The following is an 11099-nucleotide window of genomic DNA, read 5'->3' on the forward strand; positions in this document are numbered from 1 at the left end:
GTTAACTGCTTTTCATAAGGCTTGAATTCAAAACAACAAAATAAATTCTTAAACCCTGTATAATGTTTACCAAAGTGGTTGCAGCACAAACACAATAAACAGTAGTTTTAATGCCATATATATCTCAACAGTGACACAACGTATTAATAAGCACAGCCTGTGGCACATGGTTTGCTCAACTGTCGGTAGCTGAGCCATGTTGGAGACACACATTACCCATGAAAGACTCTCCATTCTACACAAATCTCACATCTCTAACTAGTGAGACATACAACTGTCACCAGGTTCAATTTTAAGCAGCATACATGGGGTTTGAAGTTGGGGAATGGCAGCATGTAAGGTAGAATTGTGACACTGTGCAGTTACTGTGTATTAGATTCAATAATAAACCTACAATTGGATTTTCTTCCAAACAGGGTAAATCAAGGAAATTGGACTTAAAAAAATCCCATTTCAAGGCAATATACCTTGATCGAGTGTTGCTCTATCTTCTCTATCGTTACATTTGTGCTTCTTTTACCAAAAAAAAAAAAAATTTATAACTGAATGATACAGACTGTAAACTGAGCACTGTACATGTCTTACAGTGCTTTGGTACTATTGCACTTTGAAAGTGTTTGGAACAGTCCACAGGTAAACAGGGTTACTGGTTACAGGTGACAGTAACCCTGTCCCACAAATGAAAATAATTCGTTTTTAAGTTAGAAGTTAGCATGTTTAATAAAAGAGAAGGAAGAGGCGCTCGAAACTCTTGAGCTTTGAAAATTACATGATTCAAATATATTTCTTGGCCAAAAAGAGAGACTGAAGTTTTTAACATTTGTTAAAAAAAAGAAAAGATATGCCCAATATGTCATCAAATGAAATAATACTAATACAATAAGAACAATTAAAATGTAACTCTTGTTTGCAACAAAAAAGAAGATGTATTCACAGTGATGAATGAGGTATGAGGTTGAACATTTTGGGAATAATCACTCGACAAACAACTATTTGTGCCTCATTTCCTGTCCACAAGGGTTATGATACCTGAAGGTGCAGCATTAGAGAGCAAAAAGGAGGAGGAAATCTCGTCATTCCAGAAGTCTTTAGCAGCAATACGACCCAGAAGAGACTGACTTCCCTCTCATACATCAGACATATTTATTTTGGACAAAGGCGATATGCCCTGATGCGATCCTTCATCACAAACGTCGAGCCTTATCGGGCCTCTTTTGGAGTTGATGATAAGAGACAACCTGACAGCAACAAGGCAGGCTGACTGTTCATTCAAAGCAGTGTAACTTCATTATGATTTATCAGCATATTTCCCACTGTGTTTTTTTTTTTTTTTTTAAAGGAAAATGTACGAACAGAAACTTTAACTGAAACAAACAAACCATTTCAGAATTATATATTATATTATAGGATTATAATTAGATGTATTAATGTGTAAGCACCACTTTAATGTTGCAACTTGTCAGGTAAAAAGTATAGTACCTCAAAACTGGACTTAAGCACAGTATTTGAGTAATTGTACTTGGTTACTTTCCATCACTGACTGTGTGAACTGGGTATGGATGGTAAGCTGTGGTGATGTGAACCTGTTGGATCATGGTACTGAATATGCAAATGAAGTGAGACAGGTTCACATCGTGTCACTGTAATCAGTTATCCAGTAATAACATTAACATCCACCACTGAAGTTTGGATTGGTTAGCGATGGTTTTCAAAGGAGGTTTGAATCCTCAAAACCATTTTTGTAATTCAGTAATCTGAAGAAATTTGGGTATGATACCGACAAGGACTGGGATTGTTGCCTATTATTTCTGCTCTTTGGCACAGGGGCCATTGGGAGGCCCTTTCCACCACTCCAAACAACAGAGGGGTGGGGCAGTTTGTGCTTGAAATGAGGAATTGGCTGACAAGACACTAGAAAGAGGCAAAAGTCAATCTGCATGAGGCCCAGAAAACCCAAAAGACCTGGTAAGACCAACAGCTCGGCACAGCCAGTTAAACTTAACAACACAAAAAACTGGCCTCTTAGGAAAAGTCTTGCCCTCTTCTGAACGGTAATGAATTACAGAGAGAACAAAATCATTGGTACCTCATTGTCTACTTGTGACATTTTTTCTTTTCAAAGTCAAGCATCTCTGCCTTGTAACTGCTCAGTCTATATCCTTTCTCATCCAAGGTGTGAGAGCTGAACAGCAGCTCACTGCCCCTGCTGGTGCACGGAGCACACAGGTAGTGGTTTGCCATTTGTGCTGGAAAACAGAAGTGATTATTTCTCCAAAATCAGGGCGGTCTCATTTCTGGGAATTGGGGCCTCTGCAAAGACACCTTCCAGTTGCTGTGATGCCCTCATTCTTGGCCTTTCTGGTCCATTTTCCTCCAGAGTCTCCTCAACACATCATGTAGTGGGCCTTGCCCTGTCTGTTCGAGACCCTCTTGCTCTGTGAGTGATCAGCTCTCTCTCTACCGTGCATCTCGTCACCAGCCGGCAGAAGGCCTATCCATCAGTTACTTGTGCACATTGTTTAGCATCCTCATCAAAGTAGCGGTCTTTATATCTGGGAACCAATGAAGTTACAATGCGGAAAATGGGATTGGACTACATTTGAGCAAAGCGTTTGTTTACAGCCTCTAATAATACAGTATCTGTTGTTTTAACACTCTAGTCTGTGCCAGCATCCATGCTTAAAAGACATCCAACAGACTTTCCATCATGTAGAATGCATTATTCCACCAAGTGGTAACATCTTGCTGTAGCCTTTTTTTTTTCATCCTCAACTGGATCTGCACAGCCTGCAGACACGAGTAGACGAGAGGTGAGTGTTTAAAGTGTCCGACTGTCTTTTGGCCTATTGCCACCACTTCGGAGATGCTGCGCTGGCTCAGAGCACCATTGTGGACAGCCAGCTGCAGGGTGTGTGCCTTGCAGACCACTTACCATCAAAGCTTTTGCCATTTTTCAGGCATTATCTCTCATGACAGCATGCATTTGAATTTGTGATTTTCCCATGTTTCAAACATTTTCTCAAATGCCTCAGAGATACCAGAAGAGCAGTGGGAGCCACTGAACTCCTGGGAGTGTAACACAACTTTTCAAGTTAAAATCCTTGTCAATCCACTCTGCTGTGTGCCATTTATTAGTTACGAACTGATGGGGAATGTCACAAGCCACAACAATTGTACATTTCAGGTGTAGCGGGGCACTATATGCTCCATCTAATGTGACGAACTGCATCACCTTGTGAGTGATCCTTTTATTTTTGGTGCTGTCTGTGGAGGATGTTTTCCTGTTTCTCAGATGCTGTGTTATCAAGGACTGAGTCTTGTGGTAGTAGTTTGTGCTTTCCTGTCGTCCAGTTCATCTCTCCATATCAGTTTTGAGCTAAACATTGTGCACTTCATGTCTGTTTTTCAAATGCGTGATTCGATATTTTTGTGTTTAAAATTCTTGCTTGTACCTCCTCTTGAAATGTCACTTACTAACATATCCTTCAGACTGCATGTCACTGATTTTTCTCCCAGACAGTGTACTCCCCCACGGCCGACATTTTCTTTCACTTCTATTTGTAAAGAAACAATATGCACACGGCATGTTGCGCCTTATGTCATGCCAGAGTTGTGTCCAGCATATGCAACCAATGCAAAATTGATGCAGCAGATATAGTCATTAGCTGGTGCTATCAGTGAATGGCATCTCCTTTGCCAATAGACCAATTGCAGTCAACAAGGTGAATATTGTGTGAATTGTGCATCCCTATTATTACCTTAAATAGATAGCTTCATAGCATTCGCCACTAAATATAATTCCATTTTATACGTAATAATAAATAATGAAAACGTAATTTCATGTATCATATGTAGCCATTGGGCGGCACGGTGGCGCAGCAGGTAGTGTGCGTGCCTCACAGCAAGAAGGTTGCTGGTTCGAACCCTGGGTCGGGCAGGGCCTTTCTGTGTGAAGTTTGCATGTTCTTCCCGTGCATGCGTGGGTTCTCTCCGGGCACTCCGGCTTCCTCCCACAGACCAAAAACATGCTCATTAGGTTAATTGGTTTCTAAATTGTCCGTAGGTGTGAGTGTGAGTGTGTGTGTGAGTTGTCTGTCTGTGTGTCTGTATATGTAGCCCTGCGATCGGCTGGCGACCGGTTCAGGGTGTACCCCGCCTCTCGCCCATTGCTAGCTGGGATAGGCTCCAGCCCCCCGCAACCCCAAAATGGGATGCGCGGGTAAAGAAGATGAATGAATATGTAGCCATTATCATGAAATGTGAATTGCTCTGGATTTCTAAATACACATGAATTATGAAGTTCGTTTATGCTGCAGAAACCAAAAATACCCATCAAAATCTTCAACAATGGCACAGTTAAGCCACAGTGAAACAAAGGGGTATACTTGATTATCCTATTTTTTATCCATGCCGTTTTATAGTTTCTTCAAAATTCTCCTTTGAGACAAATTTGTATTAACCAGGTGTACAGTTTTCACAGTTTTGTTTATTGTCCCTCTTGGATGGAGAAGTTACCCTTTAGAAAAGTAGTACTAGGCCCGTTTGACCAATCTGCAGCAATCCTGACTCAAACACTGCAATGTCAGGCTGAACACTGAAAGTGAAACAAAATGTAAACTGGGCCCTGATCAGCCAGTGCTGGTAAACCGAGGGGAGACATTTATCTAATAATCATCAAGCAGCTTTTAAATGATTCCAATGTGCAGAAATAGCTTTGACCTCCCTCAGTGCCTTGGAAGTTTTTTATTTTTCATCCCATTCTAATCTACATGGATAATTGCAGAACTTGAGGTCTAAATACAGATACAGAAGCCTTGCAGGGTGTCAATTCTTCTCATGGATAATAACAGTGTGCATATAAAAATTCTTGTCCCAGGCGCTCATCACATGTTACACAGAGAATGGGCTGAGGGGGAAACAAAAGCACAAAAGCTGAGATGTTTGTTGTTGTAAATTGTTGTAGTTATTACTGCGGAACCATGGAGAAAATCTATGGTGTAAAAGGGAACTAGATGATCTGTAAGTCCTATGTCTCTGGCCTCTGAGTCTCATTAGACACAAATAAATCAGCTAATACTCAATAGAAAGGTCTAGTAATACAGTACAATGCAGATACTGGATAAAAATATGCTTATACGTTTTTATATTCGGTGTTGGTCAACCATGCTGTTACTCCTTCATGGATATAGTCATTTTGTGCTACAGGGCAATAAAACAATTACTTACTGGCCCTTTTGAGAATGATCAAATGGAAATCTTATGCATGTTGTAAGCACATTCACACACAAATGAAACAAAATGCTCTTCCCTCTCTCTCCTAGCTTAGCTGTGGCTGAACAGGTTGGCAACCAAATTTTGCAATGCCCCACTCTGGGTTATCCCACCACCCTTACCACTGTCCACATATTCCTTACATTTAGAAGTTTACACACAGTGAATCCTAAAATCACCACTAGGCAACCACTTGCTTTAAAATATCAGAGCAACACTGATTGGATTCACTATGAAAGATATGAACACATCACTCACACATTATGCTTCAGTTGTGATTTTGAAATAGGCTACTGACAAGAGAGCAAAATGCAGTTTAGCCACCTTGTGCCACCTTTGCACTGGAATATTTTCAGTGATTTACCCTGCCATCAGGAAGCACTTTCCAACAGGAAACTGAAGCCGTTATATCAAAATACTAAGATCGCAGCATCCAGCTGTGATAGTGCATGTCCTCACCATGGGAGCTGCCACAGTTTCCCTGCCAGTAGGTGCTCCACGGTCGGGACCCAAGACATGTGTGTGCATTCTGATACCACCAGAATGACCTCTAAATTCTCCTCCTGAATTTGCACTGAGGGGCGGGGAATCAGGGTTACTGGGGGAAACATGTAAGGGAGAGCTCTGGGCCACAGCCAGTGAGAGAAGGTATCCACTCCCAGTGGAGGGCCGTGCATTCATGGACAATCACAGTCCACACTGCACATTCTCTCGTGAGACAGACAGATCCATTGCCTTCCCAAACCTGTCCGACAACATCTGAACAAGTTTGGGACTCAGTTTCCACTTGTTGTGGGAGGAACCTGCACAAGACATCACATCCACAGTGCAGTTCTGTACCCTGGGGATGTACACCGCTCTGATGGGGAGCAGGTATCTGTGTGACCACAGCAGGAAGCTCCTGGGTATCTCCAGTAGCCAGGCTGAGCACACCGTGGTCATGTTAGTCCTTAAAACAACATGTATTTTCTTCAGCAGCAGAGCAAAGTGTTTTAACACTTTCACTGGACTGCTCCAGACAGTTTATGTGGAAGGACGGAGGATTCTCCCATCTTCCAACCACCACCTGAGACTCCCCAGTAGTAGAGTGACATATCCATGTACATCTATGTGTGTGACATTGCTATGTCTTCTGCCTTACTGGGTCGAGGCACACATGGCCAAACTGCCTCTAGATTTTCTTCATGTGTAGGTGCCCTAACAGGACAACCACATGGCTTGCTGACATCATAGTGTTTGGTTCACCGACACCTGCTCCCCTTCCCAATCACCACAACTGTAACTCATCCATAATCACCAGCCACAGGATAAAAATCCAGATTTTTTCACCAGTCTTCACCAGATTGTTGTACTCACTAGCCCAGGAACACTTCTTGGCCTCTTAGCTCTCTTTGTGCTTTGCTCTATGCTCTCAGGATCATCTTCTCATGTCTCACCCTGCCAAGTGTGCCCAGCTCCAGTCCTCCACCAGAAAACCTGCTGACTCACATGACCTGCCTGCCCGCTCCTTCTGGGATCAACACAGGTCGTCTCCCGGTGATCAATTTACTTTGTCTTGTGACAGTAAACCTTTTTGTGTCATTCAAATCATCAGTAATCTGTGTCCTGGATTTGGAGTCCTGCCATGTCCCCAAGCACTTAACAGTTGCAAACCCCAAGCTCAGTGGCCTTAGTTTTTTTTGTTGTTGTTGTTGTTGCCTCATCTGTTTTTGATAGTGCAGCTAAAGAGAGACAGGAAAGAGTGATAAGAGTCAGGATGACATGCAGCAATGGAACACGACTGGAATCAAACCCGGGCCACAGCCGTATGGACACAGAGCTCAGGTAGTGACAGTGTCATATACTGTACACGTGGACCTGAGAGAGGTAACCGTACAGTGTATGCTGTGGTCAGCCCAATTGCGAGGGTGCTCGGAGGGCTACACCTATGCTCATAGAATCTGGAATAACAGTATGTAATTAATGTTCTTTGTTGGAGAGCTTAATGGTCTCTGTATTTCATGTTGCACAGGTGGAAGTATACAGTAAAGTTCCCCCCTGAAACAAGCCCCCAACCTTGGTGCTCAAAATAGCTTGAAGTCTTTCCAGTAATTGTTCCTGCTTCACACAGAGATGACAAACAAACGTTTGGAAGATAAAGGATTTGTCTTTAAAAGACGTCTTCATGCTGTCTTCTTGAGTTACTTAAGATCCTGTTATCTTGTCTCTGTGGCCAGCAGTACACAAATCAGCCCTGGAAAATGTTTAGTCTAGTAGGAACTCATGATACACTATTCATCAAACACCTTATTTATAATACTGTTTTTTGGCCCCATTTGTCGTCACACAGCAAGGCAGAAAATAATGACTCAGTCCTTTTACTTTCTGGCACTTACCATCCTCAAGCTGAGCTGCAATAAAAGACAACTCTGCAAAAATATTACTGAGCTCACATGAAAAATATGGAGGAGAATCTGATTCAAAGTAATAATAACTGTAAGACCTCTGTTCATACGACCTTTGCTGTTTGTGAAAACTATAAGATATAATCCCAAAGCAGTTTGTTTAATGAGATCCACTTTAAAGCATTCTAATAATTGCCATAAAGGAAATTCAGCAATTTCCTTCTAGCATGTATATTCTTTGCAGAAACCTTTCAACTAACTAATGTATGTTGGTAACTGATTATTGTTGATGTTTCATTTTATTTCCAGCTGAGCTGCAGGTTCAAACAGTCCAGTTTTGTCCAGTTTTTCTTGGTTGTAATGAACATTACATGTCTTGCTGTGTAAACTTTTTCACTCTCAAGTTTGAATTTGATGCAACATGTTTCAAACTAATTGGGACATGGACAACAAAAAACAAAAAACATCTGTTTGGCACATTCCACTGGTAAACAGGTTCACTGGTAACAGGTGATAGCTGCCCCTGTCCCACAAACGGAAATAATTCATTTTAAAGTTGGCGGTTGTGTCATAATGGGTGAGCATGTAGGATCCCAAAGCAGAATGGGAGACAGAAACCAGTGCAAGCAGATCATTGAATCAATATCAATATTCAGAATGTGCACTTTGCTGGAGATTGCTCTGGACAGGAGACAAGGAACAACTGATGCTCCGGTGAAGACTAGAGCGAAGGACCAGGGTTTATATAATGTGAGCATTGATTGCTTGATGAAATTCAGGTGTGCAGGTGGGCTGGCAGCAGGAGGGGGGCAGGTGAACCACGGCGAGTTCAGCTCAGGCACAGACAGACACACACTGATGGGGAGAGAGAGAACACACAAGAAACACAAGGGAGGGGGAGCAAGAGAGACACAAGGAAACAGACAGGAGGATGCTGCCAATCCTGACAGGTTGCTACACCCACCAAAAAACTGTCAACAAGGGAAGAAAGAGGTGCTGGAATATTTTGGCTTGGAAAATTACAGTTTGATTAAAGCATATGTCTGTGCCAAAAAGAAAGAAAGCTTTTAATAATTGTTGAAAACATAGATAGGCCTTATATGTATATAATATAATTCAGCTGAACTACAGGTTAATTAGATCAATAAACCAACAAAAATGACCAGATTTGCTTTTAGTGACATGACAGGACGTGAAACAGGTTGCACACTGTGTCACTCATGTTCTGATCAGTTATTTAGTAATGAAATCTAAAACTAAATCTAAAACAGCTCACAGGTGGATGTTGAACATAACACCAATAAGATCAGGCCACTTTTGATAACAAGTCAGAGTTAGAGGTAACATTTAGATTTAATGAGGTTGGGACTCATTAAATGTTGTATTAATAAGGCACCCTAGCTTTTTGAATACACACTCCTGAGCCTATTTACAGCTGCTAACATGACTCTAAGTGTTGCTCCTCCACACTTCGCCCATCCCTTCTGTTAACTGAAGAACTTGCTAGAACTAAAAGAGAGTAGAAACTGACACCTGGTAGACACATGACACCATTGCAGCTCCGGTATAACCACGTGCCAGTGGTCAGACTCCCTGAAGGTCTGGACCAGAACTTGCCTGTGATTGGATTGCTGTAACTAACACACACACACACACACACACACACACACACACACACACACACGTAAATGCAAACTACAAAAAGCACAAGCTTGAATATTATACTGAGTCCCTTTAAAGGGTTTTAATTTACAGCACAGCACAGAGAAGTGTGGTTTTTACCTCTGTCTTGTGTTATTCTGCTTTGCTTACTGTTTCCTTCTTTTCTGACAGTTTTACATGTGTGTGCTCTTATTTAGTTTTTTTTCTGTATTCCCATTGACAGGAAAAAAGTCAAAACCAACAGGATGATGGGCCATACATAAAGAAACCACCTTCATAAATAAACGCCCTCATGTTGTTCAGAACACTGAAGATAAGTGTTTTTGTTCTCTATGTTTGAGACACACAGACTTCATGACAGTGTGCCGAAAGATTGTTTTCTGCAGCCATGCTTGCAGAAAATATTTTAATTTTCAACTGGGCATTTCCAGCATTTCATAACACAAATGCACTGTGGGAGTTTGCATTGCAGAGCCTGCACTCATTAATGTGGATCTGTGTGCATATTTATACATCTGTTCATATGTTTTTATGCTGCCGTTTGTGTGTGGGCACAAGCTGGCCAGTAGTCATATGAAGTTGTGTTTCAGTGTGTGTGTGTGCTGACAGTGTGTTGTCATGTATCCACAGTGGAAGTCGCAGTCCAAAGAAGAGCAGGCCAAATCCAGAGGCAGACAGAGCACACAGCTCCACCCGGACTGGTCATGTAGAGACAATTATGTATACTCTGCTCACATACAACTCCATCACTCCACTAGAGCTGATGAAAGTCCCTGAAATGAGTCTTGTTCTTGCCAGCTGATGTCAGTCTTATGTGTTTGTTTTTGTGTAGGCCAAAAAGAGAACGAGGACTGGGAGGAAGGCCCCCACCAGTGTTGAAGGTAAGACAATATTTCTGTGGATCTCAGCATGTTTTCATGTGACATGTGATGCAAACTTGATCACGTGATCACATGGGACCATATAGACTGCAGCTTGTCAAAAAACATAGATTTCATAAACATGTTTTCCAGGACACGTATTTGGAACTTTATTTTAAAAGAGTCAAATGAGTTCAGCAGTGATGGAGCTTTCCACCTCACAGACAGATGTGTGACATCTGCAACCTGCCATAAGCGTACCAGATCTACTGCCAGGGTTGAAAATACTTTTGCATCCTAAGTGAAGGTGACTTTGGGTGGTGTGAGCCATCAGTGTTAGTCAGAAAGAACCAGACAAAACTCAGTTTCCATGTCTTACGTGCAACTCGGTGGTCGATGTTAACGGTGTTGAGAAGTGGAAAACTGGTGATTAGAATAACATGACATGAATGTGGCTTAATGCCCAGCATCGTGCAGCCCTGTCCAACTTCAGCTTGGGCAGAAGTTTAATGAACCACAGTAACTGAAAACACCTGTGTGGGTGTGCAGGAGCCTTTAATGATGAATACATCTCTCAGAGGAAACTGGATCACAGCACATACAGTCTCCATAATTAAATGCAGAATATTGAACTGAAGTTTTGGACCAGAAGCTTTTGACTGATGACACACTGTTCAGAGCAAAACTTTGCTTGAACATCTTATTAACAGACTGTATATCAGTGTTTAATGTCTCATCCCGCCAAGCCCCTCTCATCCCTCATAACTTGGAAATCCTCTAGTTTAGTTGTACCATGAACTGTCACCATGACATTTCCTTGGCTTGGCATATGTTGTATCCACGAGGCAGTTCATTGTTGTCCCTGTGTAAATCCCCAATAATGGAAAATAAGCATTTCCCAGTAGGCCTACAATGCTCCTCT

Source organism: Chaetodon auriga, chromosome 5, assembly GCF_051107435.1.
Source record: "Chaetodon auriga isolate fChaAug3 chromosome 5, fChaAug3.hap1, whole genome shotgun sequence".
Lineage (NCBI taxonomy): Eukaryota > Metazoa > Chordata > Actinopteri > Chaetodontiformes > Chaetodontidae > Chaetodon > Chaetodon auriga.